Genomic DNA, 19,070 nt, shown 5'->3' with positions numbered 1-19,070 from the left:
TGAATCTGTTGGTAGAAACTGCCCGCATATTGGAAGTCATTTGATGTGAGGGCTTTTTTAGTGAGAGACAGAATGAAGTTAGACGGGGGTAAGAGACCCTCGGGTCTAGTGTTGGGATAGCGTGAGAGCGCTTGTAGGCTTGCGTCATGCGTGCTATTAGTGTAGAGAGACTGAACGTCAAGTGTAACCAAGATGCTTTCACTGTCGCATTTATAGTTATTGATGATCTTTTAAGCACATCGTGGTATCCTAAAAAGGCTGGCAAAGCTGGCACAAATGTTAAGATGAATAAATCATCATATTGAGATAGGTGTTCAACAGGGCTACTGTTACCTGACACTATGGGACGTAAAGGAGGTTCATCCATACTTTTATGTATTTTCGGTAAGCCATCATAAACTGGACAGGCTGAATTAAAGTGAGCAATAAGAAATCAATCTCTGCCTTTTTTGTTGTTGAGTGCCCTAACTTAATTTGACCTCAAATGAGTCCTTTTGGAAGTTTTTCTTGGTAAGCCCTTCTTGTAGTTATTCTAACATGTTCAAAGTGCACATCAGAAGTCTGTAAGAAGGACCATATATCGTTGCATCCTCGACATGCATGTTCTTCTGAATGCGATTACTCGGAGCACGGTGTGTGGATGCCCTAATCAGGTTACGCACCCAATGCATATGGGTCCGGTAAATTTAAAATGTTGCCGGTCAAATGTCCGGCACAACCATTTCCTAATGGTAACCCTCATGTGACATCATTATTCAAACAAAGCGGCAGTGTGTGAGGGCATACATTTGAGAGCTCAGTGGTCCTCACCATTTAGTCTCAAATAGACTCACACAAGTGGAACACTGCAATCACTTGCTTAATCATGCTGTAAATGCTTCTTAATAGTTGAGCATTTGCCTTTTAAAAAGTTTAGGCCTACACATGGATTCACTGTCAGACTGTCCTGAGACCGTATGCTAACCTAGGAATGCTGGTGGATTGTGAAACTCTTGGCCCAACAAATACTAGTTGGCAATGACAAGCCCAGCCCGTGTGATTTATTAGTACTGCAGTGAAATAAATAAAGATGCATCTATATGCATGCTTTAGTCTTCATGTGGGCTAGCCCTACAGAGGTGTGTACATTTGAAATACCACAGGTCAAACTCCTTTGATTTTACTGACGTCTGCTTCAACTTCCTTCATTAGTGTTCTGTCATCTCCTACTGAGACAGAGTGAAGAGGAATTGGGCTCAACTGCATTACTGTAGTGTTGAGCAAGTCTGATGTGTTAAATAGTCACAGGCAGGTGGCAAAATATCCCATATACACTTACCCCGCCCCTCACCTACACTTACCTCTCCATGTCCTGTCCCATCCCATCTACACTTACCCCCCCCTCACCTACACTTACCTCCTCCATGACCTGTCCCATCCCATCTACACTTACCCCCCCCCCCTCACCTACACTTACCTCCTCCATGTCCTGTCCCATCCCATCTACGCTGAACCCCCCACCTACACTTACCTCCTCCATGTCCTGTCCCATCCCATCTACACTTACCCCCCCCCCCTCACCTACACCTACCTCCTCCATGTCCTGTCCCATCCCATCTACACTTACCCTCCCCTACACTTTCCTCCTCCATGTCCTGTCCCATCCCATCTACACTTACCCCCCCTCACCTACACCTACCTCCTCCATGTCCTGTCCCATCCCATCTACACTGAACATCCCCCTCACCTACACTTACCTCCTCCATGTCCTGTCCCATCCCATCTACACTTACCCCCCCCCTCACCTACACTTACCTCCTCCATGTCCTGTCCCATCCAATCTACACTTACCCCCCCCTCACCTACACCTACCTCCTCCATGTCCTGTCCCATCCCATCTACACTTACCCTCACCTACACTTACCACCTCCATGTCCTGTCCCATCCCATCTACACTTAACCCCCCCCCCCCTCACCTACACCTACCTCCTCCATGTCCTGTCCCATCCCATCTACACTGAACATCCCCCTCACCTACACTTACCTCCTCCATGTCCTGTCCCATCCCATCTACACTGAACATCCCCCTCACCTACACTTACCTCCTCCATGTCCCATCCCATCTACACTTACCCCTCCCCCCCACCTACACTTACCTCCTCCATGTCCTGTCCCATCCCATCTAAACTACCCCCCCCCTCACCTACACTTACCTCCTCCATGTCCTGTCCCATCCCATCTACACTGAACATCTCCCTCACCTACACTTACCTCCTCCATGTCCTGTCCCATCCCATCTACACTGAACATCCCCCTCACCTACACTTACCTCCTCCATGTCCTGTCCCATCCCATCTACACTGAACATCCCCCTCACCTACACGTACCTCCTCCATGTCCCATCCCATCTACACTTACCCCCCTCACCTACACTTACCCCCTCCATGTCCTGTTCCATCCCATCTCCACTGAACATCCCCCTCACCTACCTCCTCCATGTCCCATCCCATCTACACTTACTCCCCCCTCACCTACACTTACCTCCTCCATGTCCTGTCCCATCCCATCTACACTGAACATCCCCCTCACCTACACTTACCTCCTACATGTCCTGTCCCATCCCATCTACACTTACCCTCCCCCCCCCCACCTACACTTACCTCCTCCATGTCCTGTCCCATCCCATCTACATTTACCCCCCCCCCCCCCCCTCACCTACACTTACCTCCTCCATGTCCTGTCCCATCTCACCTACACTTACCTCCTTCATGTCCTGTCCCATCCCATCCTCTGGCTGCTGTCATCCTTCCTCTCATTATAGTCATCTTTAATTGCGTAGAGACTAGATGGTTGTCTCCTGGGTCATCTACTTAATTAACAATAAAAGTGTCTGTGTTGAGTATATCCCACTTCCACTGAGTGCGAGCTGTGCATGAGAAAGATGAGTGTTGAGGTGGTTTTTATTATTTTCACACATCTCACAGTGATGGTAGCCATGAGCTAGCCATTAGGCTCATACATCTGGACATCAGCTTGACCTTGGTGAGTGTGAAGCTAATGGAATCAAGATAAAATGTGTTCCTTGTAGCCTTGTCAAAGTTGCAATTTTCTAATTTAGCATTGTACGGTCATATTTTAGACAGTTATTGAAGCAAGCTCAGTTTTGGGTAGATTCTGTGTGTACTGGGTGTGTCATTGAGTGTTTGTGGGACAGCTGTAATACGTGGAGGTCCAGTGGGAACCCTGTATGTCAGGCTACTTGGGTCCACACACACCTTGGTATAAAGATCCTGTCAGAGACACTGACCCATTCTATCTGACAGGTTTCCAACCCGTCCATAGTCTCAGCCTGGCTCACTGGCTTCCTGAAGCCTCCTCCATAGGTGGACTTTCACACACAAGCCATGTCCACGGAGAGAGACAGTGTTATTTATTCATCTCTGGTGGTTTTATATCCCTTATTTTGGAAGTGTTCAGTTTCCGCTTGCCTGATAGTGACCTCTGGGCCTGCAGGGCCGGTGATGCATCCACAGTTGATGGAGAGGAAGTCTGACATTGATGAGTCTATGGCTGTTCGTCACACAGGGGGATGGCAAGGCTGCTGCTACCACAAGATAAGCTCTCCTTTTATACCCAATAAAGCCTCTGTCTCTGTGTGTCTCTCCGACACTCACTGAGGGGAAAATAATGAATGACCCCAGGCCTAACATCCCTTCAAGTCATTTATTTATTTTGTGTTTGTACAGCAGAATTGCTTTTTGGGGGGGATCAAAACAAGTTGTTCGATGCAGTTCTAGTAATGTAATTCTTCTGAAGACTGCAGGAGTTGGGGCTCACACACATCGCACCGAATGTAGATCTAGCATTCGTCTGCAGATCATTCAGCACGCTGTGTTTTAGGGACCTCCGCTGTAGATGTCGGACTGTCTACATTTTTCATGCGATTCTATTTATAATAACATCTTCAACATATCTCAATCATTGTCATGTGGTTTATCAAAATTCTATCTACATGAAAATGATACAACCCTAAAAAAGTCACTTGTATTGCCATTTCTAACTATGTAAAAATTGCCTTTATAAAGCCACAAATAAAAACATTGCAGCCTGCAGGTAGAAATATCCAGATAAAAAAAATACCTCGGTACAGACACAGCTGTAGGCTAAGAAGCAGTGCTCGACTTGGGCTGGAGCTCACTGGAGCTGAGAGCTGTTCCTCTTATAGAATATTAGCTCAAAATGATTGGAGCTCCTGCACCTAAATATAAACCATACCGGAACCTAAGTCCAGCACTGATAAGAAGCCTGTTTTCTGACTTTTCCACTGGATCAGGGCATGACATTTTTCCCCACGCTGAGTGGTTATCGAAAGGGAGAGAGCTGGAAAGATTTTTCAAATGCATCGAGGAACTATTGTAATTATCAATGGTTTTAAAAACAGACTTTGTTTGCTTGCTGTTTGAGGTGAAGAAAACATCACTTTTTGAGAAGCTCCACAGGTCATTCATTAGTGGTGGTGTGTTAAGCCAATCAGGAATACTAGCAGATCCCCAAATTGGCATATTTATATGCCTACATTTGTGCGCAGGCCAGGTAGCCAATAAGCCTACTTCTATGCGTGTGCATCCTTACTCAACATTGACAGGAGCGCTCCAAACAAAATACAATGACTAAATTGACAGAACCCGTAAATGGAATTAAACAAACCAAGAGTAGCCTAGGTTGTGCACTCTGCAAACAATGTGTTGACTTCGACAATGAGAACAGGAAGACTGGAATAATATTGAATGCATTAAATTAAATGACTGTAACCAAAGTAACAAACATTGTACATGAAAAATGATAGGAATTTACCTTAAATGTACTATTGGTAATATAAAGTTAATTCAGAAACTATTCAGACCCCTTCCCCTTTTCCACATTTTATTACGTTACAGCCTTATTCTGTGGTAAATTAGATTGTTTGGACATGATTTGGAAAGGCACACACCTGTCTATACAAGGTCCCACAGTTGACTGTGCATGGCAAAGCAAAAACTAAGCTATGAGGTTGAAGGAATTGGCCGTAGAGCTCCGAGACAGGATTGTGTCGAGGTACAGATCTGGGGAAGGGTACCAAAACATTTCTGCAGCATTGAAGGTCCCCAAGAACACAGTGGCCCCCATCATTCTTAAATGGAAGAAGTTTGGAACCACCAAGAAGCCTCTCCTCAGTAAAAGGCACATGACAGCCCGCTTGGAGTTTGCCAAAAGGCACATAAAGGACTCTGACCATGAGAAACAAGATTCTCTGGTCTGATGAAACCAAGATTGAACTCTTTGGCCTGAATGCCAAGCTTCACGTCTGGAGGAAACCTAGCACCATCCCTACGGTGAAGCATGGTGGTGGCAGCATCATACTGTGGGGTTGTTTTTCAGTGGCAGGGACTGGGGGACTAGTCAGGATTGAGGGAAAGATGAACGGAGCAAAGTACAGAGAGATTCTTTAATGAAAACCTCAAGAGCACTCAGGACCTCACTGGGGCGAAGGTTCACCTTCCAACAGGACAATGACCCTAAGCACACAGCCAAGACAATGCAGGAGTGGCTTCGGGACAAGTCTCTGAATGTCCTGGAGTGGCCCAGCCAGAGCCCAGACTTGAACCCGATCTAACATCTCTGGAGAGACCTGAAAATAGCTGTGCAGCGACACTCCCCATCCAACCTGACAGAGCTTGAGAGGAACTGCAGAGAGGAATGGGAGAAACTTCCCAAATACAGGTGTGCCAAGCTTGTAGCGTTATACCCATGAACACTCAAGGCTGTAATTGCTGCCAAAGGTGCTTCAACAAAGTACTGAGTAAAGGGTCTGAATACTTATGTAACTGATATTTCAGGTTTTTATTTTTAATAAATTTGCCAAAAATGCTAAAATTATTTTTGCTTTGTCATTATGGGGTTTTGTGTGTAGATTTATGAGGGTGAAAAAACTATTTTATCCACTTTTTAATTAGGTTGTAACATAACAAAGTGGGAAAAGTCTAGGGGTCTGAATACTTTCTGAATGTACTGTATGTAATGGGGAATTGATGTACACTAACAATCAAACGTAAACAATTCGCACAAAATTCGGAATTCAATTAATGTGCACAAATTGGCTGGAGAGAGAGCGCATTCTGGAGAGGGAAGTGCATTGTGCATCTGGGCGCATGATCAATCAGTCGTCAGCGTTGGCCATGAACCATTAACGGTGATATGGTCACAGCAGAAGTCAGGGAATTCATACTTCTTGCCCTTCGCAGTGCAGTGCAGAGCTGTTGTCAAGGAAGTGAGTTTGTTTTTATATAGGATGTACCGCCCCCACCTACCATCAACCAATCATGTCAATGCGGAGCTGTACAGAGCCCTCTGCATTGTTAAACAATTAGGTGCGCACTCAGTTCGCAAATTAAGTTCAGAGGTGCTAGACACTCTCGGCCAGCAAAAGCTATTGACGTGTCTGAGCCCTTAGTTTCAGTTTTGAAGATCGTCTGTATGCAGTTTTACGGTGACGCCAATGGGAAGTGTGCTTCTGATTTAGAAAACTTTAGGCCTATTTGAATTCAACACTGTTGTAACTGAATATCTCCAACATAAAAACAACTATTTTTGCTCGTCAAGAATGCAGGTATGAACTGTCATTTTCTAATTAGAAAAAAAATATGTTCATGGTGTGAAAAAACTGTACTTGATACATTTTAATTCAAACATTCCCCCTCGCTGCAAATAAAGAATGGTGTTTATGATTTATGCCTCTTAATCACTGAATTGAGCCCCCTTGGTCCATGCAGTAGAAACATCCCAATCCTCCTACACTGTGTTAGTACCCTACTACCCTTGTTGAGTATGTGATCATAGATGAGCTTGATACTCTTTCGTGACAGTCTGTGGTGTTCCTCTGCACACAGATTATCATGGAGAGGCCTAATGTTTGTATCCCTAAATCAGTTAATTCAATTTGTCTCAATAAATTGACTGAGGCAAAATATAGCCTTGTTTCTTAATTGCTTTCATTTTTTTTCATTAGAGCAAGGGCTGGGTGTTGGTTGTTTAGGGAATTCGGCAAGGCAATCTTTTCTATTTAAGCATCAATTTATTTGATAATTAATTTCGTTTTTTAATTATGGCTGCTTGATAATAATGCATTTTGGTGATTAATGATGCAGGAGGTAGTCTCTCTTTCATCCTGACATACGCAAAGCTTCAGAACGTTTGAGAGTACATGGTGCTACTGCCCCGTAGGCCCTCCTCTTTCCTTCTCATATGTGTTGCCTCTCCTTTTAATCTCACTCTCTTCTGCTTTCTCCTCTCATTTCTCTCCTTGTTCCCCTTGCTCTCACCATGTTCAATGAATCAATTGACTTGTTATCACCATCAGTTTGGGTTTATACATCCCTCATGGGCTTTTATGGCCTATTGTATGTACAGTTGAAGTCAGAAGTTTACATACCGTAGCCAACTGCATTTCAACTCAGTATTTCACAATTCCTGACATTTAATCCCGGTAAAAATTTCCCTGTTTTAGGTCAGTTAGGATCACCACTTATTTTAACTTCTTGGTGACAGGGGGGCAGTATTGAGTAGCTTGGATGAATAAGGTGCCCAGAGTAAACTGCCTGCTACTCTGTCCCAGATGCTAATATATGCATATTTTTAGTAGTATTGGATAGAAAACACTCTGAATTCTAAAACTGGTTGAATGATGTCTGTGAGTATAACATAACTCTTATGGCAGGTGAAAACCTGAGAAAAATCCAGCCAATAAGTGGGTCATCTGAGGTTTGTAGTTTTTCAACTCTTTGCCATTCCAATATACAATGTAAATGGGGTCATATTGCTCTCCCTAAGGCTTCCACTAGCTGTCAACAGACTTTAGAACGTTGTTTAAGGCTTCTACTGTGAAGTGGGGGCGAATGAGAGCTGATTGAGCCAGTTGTCTGTCAGATTACCAAAGGCTCTGAGGCGCAGTCACGAGAGAGTTAGCTCTCGTTCCATTGCTTTTCTACAGACAATGGAATTCTCTGTTTGGAACATTATTGAACATTTATGCTAAAAAAACATTGTAAAGATTGATTCTATACTTAGTTTGACAAGTTTATACGGGCTGTAATATAACATTTAGAATTTTTCATCTGACGTTCGGCTAGACCTGAACGCGCGTTTTAGATTTGTTTACCAAACGCGCTAACAAAATAAGCTATTTGGACATAAATGATGGACATTATCAAATAAATCCAATATTTATCATGGAACTGGGATTCCTGGGAGTGCAATCTGATGAAGATCATCAAAGGTAAGTGAATATTTATAATGCAATTCCCGACTTATTTTGACTACACAATATGGCGGATATCTTTTTGGCTGCACGCTGGCTGTGCTCAGATTATTGCATGGTTTGCTTTTTCCTTAAAGTTTTTTTGAAATCTGACACAGCAGTTGCATTAAGGAAAAGTATATCTCTAATTCCATGTATAACACTTGTATTTTCATCAGCATTTATAATGAGTATTTCTGTAAATAGATGTGGCTCTGCACAATCACCGCATGTTTTAGAATTACTGAACGTAACGCTGCAATGTAAAATGAGATTTTTTTTATATGAATATGCACTTTATCGAACAAATCATACATGTATTGTGTAACATGAAGTCCTATGAGTGTCATCTGATGAAGATCATCAAAGATTAGTGATTAATTTGATCTCTATTTGTGATTTTTTTTGTTTCTCTCTTTGGCTGGAAAAATGTGTTTTGGTTGGAAAAATGTGTTTTTCTGTGAGTTGGTGGTGACCTAACATAATCGTTTGTGGTGCTTTCGTTGTAAAACAAAATTGAAATCAGACACTGTGGCTTGATTAACGGGAATTTTATCTTTAAAATGGTGTAAAATACTTGTATGCTTGAGGAATTTTAATTATGAGATTTTTGTTGTTTTGAATTTGACGCCCTGCACTTTCACTGGCTGTTGGCGAGGTCGGACGCTACCGTCCCGCATATCCCAGAGGGGTTTTAAGAATGTGAAATGTCAGAATAATAGTAGAGAGAATGATTTATTTCAGCTTTTATTTCTTTCATCACATTCCCAGTGGGTCAGAAGTTTACATACTAATTGAGTGTATCTGCACTAGTCCCTCCTGCAGCAAAGCACACCACAACATGACGCTGCCACTCCCGTGATTCACGGTTGGGATGGTGTTCTTGGACTTGCAAGCCTCCCCCTTTTTCCTCCAAACATAAAGATGGTCATTATGGCCAAACAGTTCTATTTTTGTTTCATCAGACCAGGACATTTCTCCCAAAAGTACAATCTTTGTCCTCATGTGCAGTTGCAAACCGCAATCTGTCTTTTTTATGGCAGTTTTTGAGCAGTGGCTTCTACCTTGCTGAGTGGCCTTTCAGGTTATGTCGATATATAACTGGTTTTACTATGGATATCGATACTTTAGTACCTGTTTCCTCCAGCATCTTCACAAGGTCCTTTGCTGTTGTTCAGGGATGGATTTGCACTTTTTGTACCAAAGTATGCCCCATAGAACGCGTCTCCTTCCTGAGCGGTGTGACGGCTGCGTGATGCCATGGTGTTTATACTTGCGTACTCTTGTTTGTACAGATGATCAATAGATGCATTTTTGGCCTTATCTAATTTTGAGTCAAATACAAATACAAGTATTTTATTTGTCACTTGCACCGAATACAACAGTGAAATGCTTACTTACAAGCCCTTAACCAACAATGCAGTTTTAAGAACATACCCCCCAAAAAGTAAGAGATAAGAATAACAAATGATTAATGAGCAGCAGTAAATGACAATAGCGAGGCTATATACAGGGGGTCCCGGTACAGAGTCAATGTGCTGGGGCACCAGTGTCGAGGTAATACAGTGGGGCAAAAAAGTATTTAGTCAGCCACCAATTGTGCAGGTTCTCCCACTTAAAAAAATGAGAGGCCTGTAATTTTCATCATAGGTACACTTCAACTATGACAGACAAAATGAAAAAGAAAATCCAGAAAATCACATTGTAGGATTTTTAATTAATCTATTTGCAAATTATGGTGGAAAACTTTTGTTATTGACCAAATACTTATTTATCTCAATACTTTGTTTATATACCCTTTGTTGGCAATGACAGAGGTCAAACGTTTTCTGTAAGTCTTCACAAGGTTTTCACACACTGTTGCTGGTATTTTGGCCCATTCCTCCATGCAGATATCCTCTAGAGCAGTGATGTTTTGGGGATGTTGCTGGGCAACACGGACATTCAACTCCCTCCAAAGATTTTCTATGGGGTTGAGATCTGGAGACTGGCTAGGCCACTCCAGGACCTTGAAATTCTTCTTTCAAAGCCACTCCTTCGTTGCCCGGGCGATGTGTTTGGGATCATTGTTATGCTGAAAGACCCAGCCACGTTTCATCTTCAATGCCCTTGCTGATGGAAGGAGGTTTTCACTCAAAATCTCACGATACATGGCCCCATTCATTCTTTCCTTTACACGGATCAGTCGTCCTGGTCCCTTTGCTGAAAAACAGCCCCAAAGCATGATGTTTCCACCCCCATGCTTCACAGTAGGTATGGTGTTCTTTGGATGCAACTCAGCATTCTTTGTCCTCCAAACACGACGAGTTGAGTTTTTACCAAAAAGTTTTATTTTGGTTTCATCTGACCATATGACATTCTCCCAATCTTCTTCTGGATCATCCAAATGCTCTCTAGCAAACTTCAAACGTGCTTGGACATGTACTGGCTTAAGCAGGGGGACACGTCTGGCACTGCAGGATTTGAGTCCCTGGCGGCGTAGTGTGTTACTGATGGTAGGCTTTGTTACTTTGGTCCCAGCTCTCTGCAGGTCATTCACTAGGTTCCCCCGTGTGGTTCTGGGATTTTTGCTCACCGTTCTTGTGATCATTTGGAGCCCACGGGGTGAGATCTTGCGTGGAGCCCCAGATCGTGGGAGATTATCAGTGGTCTTGTATGTCCTCCATTTCCTAATAATTGCTCCCACAGTTGATTTCTTCAAACCAAGCTGCTTACCTATTGCAGATTCAGTCTTCCCAGCCTGGTGCAGGTCTACAATTTTGTTTCTGGTGTCCTTTGACAGCTCTTTGGTCTTGGCCATAGTGGAGTTTGGAGTGTGACTGTTTGAGGTTGTGGACAGGGGTCTTTTATAGTGATAACAAGTTCAAACGGGTGCCATTAATACAGGTAATGAGTGGAGGACAGAGGAGCCTCGTAAAGAAGAAGTTACAGGTCTGTGAGAGCCAGAAACCTTGCTTGTAGATGACCAAATACTTATTTTCCACCATAATTTGCAAATAAAATCATTAAAAATCCTACAATGTGATTTTCTGGATGTTTTTCATAATTTGTCTGTCATAGTTGAAGTGTACCTACGATGAAAATTACAGGCCTCTCTCATTTTTTAAGTGGGAGAACTTGCACAATTAGTGGCTGACTAAATACTTTTTTTGCCCCAATGTATGTACATGTAGGTAGAGTTATTAAAGTGATCATGCATAGATAATGACAGAGTGTAGCGAGGGGGGGGGTAATGCAAATAGTCTGGGTAGCCATTTGATTAGATGTTCAGGAGTCTTATGGCTTGGGGTAGAAGCTATTTAGGAACCTCTTGGACCTAGACTTGGCATTCCGGTACCGCGTGCAGTAGCAGAGCGAGCAGTTTATGACTAGGGTGGCTGGAATCTTTGACAATTTTTAAGGTCTTCCTCTGACACGGCCTGGTATAGAGGTCCTGGATGGCAGGATGCCTGGCCCTAGTGATGTACTGGGCCATACGCACTACCCTCTGTAGTGCCTTGCGGATCACGTTGATTGAGAGGTTGTTGTCCTTGCACCACACGGCCAGGTCCCTGACCTTCGTCTTATCGCTGTCGTTGATCAGGCCTATCTCTGTTGTCATCAACAAACTTAATGTTGTTGGAGTCGTGCCTGGTCGTGCAGTCATGAGTGAACAGGGATCACTGGAGGGGACTGAACACGCACCCCTGAGGGGGCCCCGTGTTGAGGATCAGTGTGGTGGATGTGATTTTACCCACCCTTACCACCTGGGGGTGGCCTGTCAGGAAGTCCAGGATCCAGTTGCAAAGGAGGGTGTTTAGTCCCAGAGTCCTTAGCTTAGTGATGAGCTTTGAGGGCACTATGGTGTTGAACACTGAGCTGTAGTCAATGAATAGTATTCTCACATAAGTGTTCCTTTTGTCCAGGTATGAAAGGGCAGTGTGGAGTGCAATAGAGATTGCATCATCTGTGGATCTGTTGGGGAGGTATGTGAATTGGAGTGGGTCCAGGGTGTCTGGGATGATGGTGTTGATGTGAGACATGACCAGCCTTTCAATGCATTTCATGGCTACAGACGTGAGTGCTATGGGTCAGTAGTCATTTAGGCAGGTTACCTTAGGTTTCTTAGGCACAGGGACTATGGTGGTCTGCTTGAAACATGTTAGTATTACAGACTCAGACAGAGAGAGGTTGAAAATGTCGGTGAAGACACTTGCCAGTTGGTCAGCGCATGCTCGGAGTTGGGAATAACCCTGTTTTTTTGTTCTCACATTCTCAGTACATCCTATTGAGGCTCATCATCAGTGTCACTTATGAGTATGAGGGAAAGCAACAGCCTTGGCAGAGCCCACTTAGATCTCTGAGATCAGTGGGCCCGTGTTGTCAGTAGTGGATCATAGTTTCTGTGTTCGCCACCATACAGTCACACTCCTCCTGTTGCTGTATAACGTCCTTCCACTGAGTGCCAGTGGCCAGCTGGGAGAGACACTGTCGCTTCAGTGTTCATCACACGTTGACCCAGTCTCCCAGCTCACACCCATCAGTCACTACAGGGCCGCAACCACAGACCTGCTCTCACTGGCCTCTGAATAATGGTTCCAGTCGTACAGTCACTCCGAATGGACAAACCTTTTTCCTCTCTGAATCACAGGAAACACCACCAGAGTAGAGATAGTGATGGTTCTGAGAATGAAGGGAGTCTGAATATTTAACAATGAATATGCGTTGAGTAGGGTTGAATTTGGTTGAAGGCAAATCAATGGACCTGGCGTTTTTATTCAAATATGTGAATGTTTGGTTTGTAGCAGTCGTCCATCTTGTTAGCCTATCCATTCGCTGGTGCACCTGCTGATTTTTCCTTTCGAGATGCCAATATCCTGTCAAGCAATCTTCCATAAATTAATAAACACATTCTAAAAGATGGTACCACGCTCCTCTGTACCTGTATAAATCAGTAGAGCCACATCCACCCAACCTCTCTTGTTTTCCCTTTTCTTTCGAAGGAAGTTGAAAGGAAACCGGTGACCTCAGTTGAATTGTTATTTAATGTATTTTATCATTTATCCTCATTAGTCAGAAATGAGGCGAAATGGAATCCTATCTCCCTCCTCTTACCCATGTAGGTTTTTCCATGTGAAATCTGTCCAAAATGAAGATTAACATCTGAAACAAATGGCTGGGGATCTTGGGACTGTGGGGATTGGGAATAGTAATCCTTGTTCTGCTGTTTTGATGGTGGGTGGATTACAGTGTTCCAGGCTGCATGACCACATGGCATTCTCATGACCATGACCGTAGAGAATTTACCATGAGTGGTCTCTGGCTTCCGGGTCTTCATCCATTAACCCCCTCCGCCTCCACCCAAACACCAGAAATAACACAATGGCCAGAATACTAAGCAATATAAAAGCAAGATGCCAAACAGCTTTGTAGCAGTCAAGTGATGCAGATTTGAATCCAATCCCTGTAACCAACCTATCCTAGTGTACCAAGACAGCTGTGTGGTGGTTAGTATCTGGCTGACCCCTCCAGAATGAGGTAACCAATATGGTGATTAATTATTCAAATGGGTGCATGGATCAGAGATTTGTTATGTGGGCCAACTGTAATGGCTGAAGTGCCCATGTGAAATACTCATATATGCTGTGATTAACCAGACCAACGGATTGACTCAAAGATGACGCAAGCCAAAGCTAATCAATGGCTGTTGCATACACATGATTCCCTTACACACAAATCTTTCACATAAAATAGTGATTACTTGTTGACATTGATTGTCAGCCACTTTTTCCACCATGATCTTTGGAGAAATTATGGACACCGGCAGATTAAACAAACCAATGATTTGGGTTTTTAAGTTTGATTGATATCAATGAATGTGTAGTTCCCACAACACTACTAGTATATTTCATGATCACACACCATCTCTCAGCACTATAACCAAACTGAGAGGGCACTTTCAACAAAAGCACCAAACCCAGAAAGTCTTCTTCTCCAGCACTTTGGTGACTCTAGTCCCATGGTGATTGAACTGACAGGTGAGTCATTCCCAGCACTCCAGTGAATGAGCTCACCTCCCCACCATGCACAGGGGGTGGCCTGCTCGGCTGGGGAGCTCATTACTGTAGCCACATGGCTGTCTGGAGTGGGATGGCCTGCTGGAGATACCTACTGTGTGAAGAGGAAGAGAGAGAGAGATGGAAAAGAGAGATGGAGAATGTGAGAGAGGAGGTGGCAGGAGATCTCCAGGCCCTCTGGTCCTGACAGTGGGACATGATGAGAAACGGATGGTGTCCTTTGAGCCTTCTCTTTTTCTGGGTCACCATCAATGTTCCATCATTTCTTTCGGGACTGAGCAAATTTTTAGGTCTGCTGAGTACAAACTCGAACCTTGTAGAAATTCTATGCAACTTCCGGCGCTTTTACTGTGAACACTGGCTCTACCCACTTTTTAAGTTTTAACAGTGGCCAAGTAGAATACTGTGGCTATTTGATCATAATGCAGGCCCCACAAGAGTGGCCTACCATCAAAAACAATGGAGAAATGCATCCCATAACATTTTAACATGGAAATAGCTATTGAAAGCTGTTCTATGATACAGCCTACAGTAGCAGCCATTGCGGTGTTCATTGTAAGCCTACAGTCCATGAGGCTTTTGAAAACATGCAGGACCTGACATTAACCTGTTTAGTCACTTGTCCTTCAGACAAGGAGGTGACTGGAAATGTTGTTGTATTGTGCTTAATGCAAGAAACCACTTTACAAAATAAAATGTATTATTATCCCCATACATTATCATAACGAATAATCATATAAAACTGTATGCTACCCTCACTATTGGTTCTTAGCTTGTACAAGCCTGTCTTAAAATACAACACTGCCCCTTCAAGACATAAACAGCTCTTTACCTGACTTGCTTTTCTAAATGGCCAGAAATGTACACGTTTGGGGCAAACAAACTAGTAAAGATGAGTGACGTTCACCTTTGTGCGTCTCTGTGCAGGCTGGCAATTGTGGTCAGCAGCCCTGGGGAGCTGCGTGTAGGAACATTGGTCACAATCTAAATTAAGGGTCTGTGTGTAGTGCCAGAATTGTGGTTAAAACACTATTTTACTGTGTGTCCACCTGGCAACAAACCACATATTGACTAATTATTATGGCAAAAACAGAACTACTACATGTTCTCCTGTCATTGTTATCAGATAGGATATTGTCCTTGGGGGTCTGTTCGCTTGTCTCTTGCTTCCAGAAGTGCTCTAATGGTCTGTGGAGAGAGTGTGTACCCTTTCAGCCGGGGTAATAGAATAAATCCGTGTTTGTATCCGTCTTCAGCCTGGTCACTTTTGCAGTTTTCATCTCTGACTTGTTTATTGCATTTCACTCAAGTGTGTGATTGTGGCAGGTTTGGTGTTGCTCACCGTTGTCTGATATTGAGGCAAGAAATGGCTGATGCTTAAGAATGTCATTGTCGTCAAAAATGAAACACTCCTAGTCGTGATTGAGGGTGTCACTCTGCCGGAACCAAATCATCAGCACACCGCGAAGAGACGGAAGGAAAATAATGTTTTCTCCATGACAGGGTTTGTTCTCACGATGGATACTTTTATTGCATAGGTTTGAAACGTAAGCACTCTGGGTCAGGAAAGAACATGCATAGACAAAAATCAATTTCAGTGCAGCGCAGGGAAGAGTGAGATTAACAAATCAGTAGAGCGTCTTGAACGTAGAATTAAATGCATCGAAACCAAGTGCCAGTCAATCTTCCTAAGACATGGAACTCTACCTATATTGCCTTTGTTTTTCCCCTTTGTGTACTTGGCAGGGAGTGCTTTGCTTCCTGTGTCTCCTTGACTGTCCTAAAGAAGTCCACCTGAGTGCTTGGCTGGCCCGTGGGCACTGACTCCGTCTGCACCAAACCTTATTAATAGCAGAACCGCCTTTCAAATGAAAGATCACTGAACACAGATGGCACTGAGGGCTAGGGATTTGAAAGGACATGTTTTCACTGTCATTGGTTCTGAGGATGATAATAGCTGGCCCCAAATGGACTTGAATTGAATCACAGTCCCAACCGCTTTATTAGTGATGTTGTCCTCAAGTCTCAGTCAGAAGCCATGAATGAGCCAGCCTTTGATTAGTAAAGACTGATATTATCCCCATGCCATTATAATTTTTCCTGTCACAACAATTATCGTGTGTGTGTGTGTGTGTGTGTGTTGAAGTCGGAAGTTTACATACACCTTAGCCACATGCATTTAAACTCAGACATTAAATCCTAGTAAAAATTCCCTGTCTTAGGTCAGTTAGGATCACCACTTTATTTTAAGAATGTGAAATGTCAGAATAATAGTAGAGAATTATTTATTTCATCACATTCCCAGTGGGTCAGACGTTTACATACACTAAATTAGTATTCGTTAGCATTGCCTTTTAAATTGTTTAACTTGGGTCAAATGTTTCAGGTAGCCTTCCACAAGCTTGCCACAATAAGTTGTGTGAATCTTGGCCCATTCCTCCCGACAGGGCTGGTGTAACTGAGTCAGGTTTGTAGGCCTCCTTGCTCTAAAAACGTCCGTCTACGGCTCTGAATTTGCAGCTTTTATTTTAATGAGGTTTCTTTTTGCCTTTTCACTTCCTTGTCCCTGCCTCTAAGCTCCTTCTCCATCCTATAGTAAGATGGTGCAGAGTGTGTAGTTATAGGTTCTGAAGAGAGTGACTGGGAAACTGTTATCTCCTGCAGCAGTGCCTCTTGTCGCTCTGTTCCTCTGTCTCTCTCTCTCTGCACCCCCCCTGTGCCCTCCTGCTCCTAAGGCCCTGCCAACACTGGGTCTGAGTCACCCTTCAGCACATGGCACCTGATGCCCTCTCCCCTTGCCCACACTCCCTCTGTTCCTCTCCTCCCCATACTGTACACAAGCCATGCCTCTCTTGCCTCCAGCCCTGGCCCCTCTGCCAGCCTTCCCTTCCGGTCCTGGCTTTGGCATTGCTTGCCAGTGTGATGCCATCCCATTCCCCATCCTATTTGTCATTACCATCACAAAACCTTGTTGGCAAAATAGTTTCTTTCTTCTCTGCTCTCTCTGTCAGAGATGAACGGCTCTCTCCAACTTTCTGTAAGTCAATGCTGGCCTTCACCGACAAAGCCTTATCAAGATACAGCACAGAGCTGTTTTTGCTGTTCGTATTCTTTATCCATTTGAATTGTTTTGTGTTTTTGTGTTGCTTCCTCTGGCTGTTGTGCTGTGGTTAAGTGTAGTCCAGTGTCCTGAGGCCTTATTGTCTGGCTGTGGTGGTGGGAGGTTGTAATTGGTTAGACAACACATGCGCACTACTGCCTTAACACCAGGCCAACACCAGAGTCTCATCCACAGAACGATCTCCTCTTCTGTAGAGACCATATGTTGCCTCCAGCTATGGCAGTGTAAAGGTCCCGTTCTAATATGCTCTTCACGTTCATGGAGAATCTCTGTTTATATGGGTCTTTGTCCGGTCCAGTCTCTCTCTCTCTCTCTCTCTCTCTCTCAAGCCTTGAGGGCCCTTTTTATTTTACCTTTATTTAACTAGGCAAGTCAGTTAACACTTTTATTTTCAATGACGGTCTAGGAACAGTGGGTTAACTGCCTTGTTCAGGGGCAGAACGGCAGATTTTTACCTTGTCAGCTCAGGGATTTGATCTTGCATCCTTTCTGTTACTAGTCCAACGCTCTTACCACTAGGCTACCTGCCTCCCTATTCTTGAAAAGCACATATTCCCCACCTCTGAGATGGCATATACCATGTCTTCTCAGGCCAAGAGTGGTAGCAGTCCATCACTTGGTGGCAGATGGATGGGAGGTATCATCAGGCCTGTGATGGACTGTTGTCTGGCTGGAGGATGAAGTATGGCACGTTAGACTGTCTCATACCACAGGTACAGAGACAGACCCAGACACCACTGACCATTCAGCGCTGAAATATGTCTTACTGTCACTCAACCGTTAACGACTTAACCTTCTTTAGGACACTCCACACTTTCCATAATGCCTCCTCCATTACACATTAATGACTATTGCACATTTATGTCCGCCGCTCCAAGATGCAGTACATTTTCGGGAATTCTGCACTGATTTGTAGCAGTCACCCATAGCTGGTATTAAGTGCTATTCAGCACTTTCATCTCCTGACACCTGGGATTCACAATTCTCCTCCATAATTCTGGAAATAATAAAGTTTTAAGTGAGTCTGGTCCCACCTATCCCACCCTTCCCTGTCGGCTGGTCCTTGGTATTAGCATTCAGCCAGCACTGTACCTTTCTCTGTCCCCTGGATGGCCTCCCTGTGCAGGTATAGGCTGTCTACATTCTCTGTCCTGTCTCTCACTTATTTCACCAACACTGACCTGTGTGTCCTGCCCTCACAACCCATGGGCCCACCCTGTAAATACAGCACAGAGGGAAGGGGATTGCTGAGGGTGGAGTTAGGGAGGTTCATGGGAGGGGTCAGAGGTCCTGGAGATGGAGATTGACTGGAGCAGCTCGGTTTTCTGAGTGGAACATTTCTCCATCTGTATCTTTCTGTCTTTCTGTCCCCACTTTGGTGTCCTGATTTGAGCTCTCACCCCCAGGCCCTGTTAGAGATTATTGTGTCTGACTGTGTGAGTTCTACCCTGCAGGCTCCTCTTCAGATGACATGCCACTGAAGTGACTGGCCTTGAGATCACACGTCACTCAACCTCCGCTATCAGACATGGGATTGTCAGAGAGAATGGGATAGATGGGGAATAGAGAGAGGGGGCTGATG

The 19,070-nt window shown here is 44.1% G+C and overlaps 1 protein-coding gene across 1 annotated transcript in view; it reads left to right on the top strand.

The window, feature by feature from the left end:
- Nucleotides 1–19,070, top strand: part of LOC135555394 (transmembrane protein 104-like) — a 79,329-nt gene that overhangs the window by 42,967 nt on the left and 17,292 nt on the right. The gene's annotated exons all lie outside the window — the stretch shown is intronic.

Source organism: Oncorhynchus masou, chromosome 15 (genome assembly GCF_036934945.1).
Source record: "Oncorhynchus masou masou isolate Uvic2021 chromosome 15, UVic_Omas_1.1, whole genome shotgun sequence".
Classification (NCBI taxonomy): domain Eukaryota; kingdom Metazoa; phylum Chordata; class Actinopteri; order Salmoniformes; family Salmonidae; genus Oncorhynchus; species Oncorhynchus masou.
The sequence above is the reverse complement of the archived record's forward strand: the minus strand, read 5'-3'. Positions and strand labels throughout refer to the sequence as shown.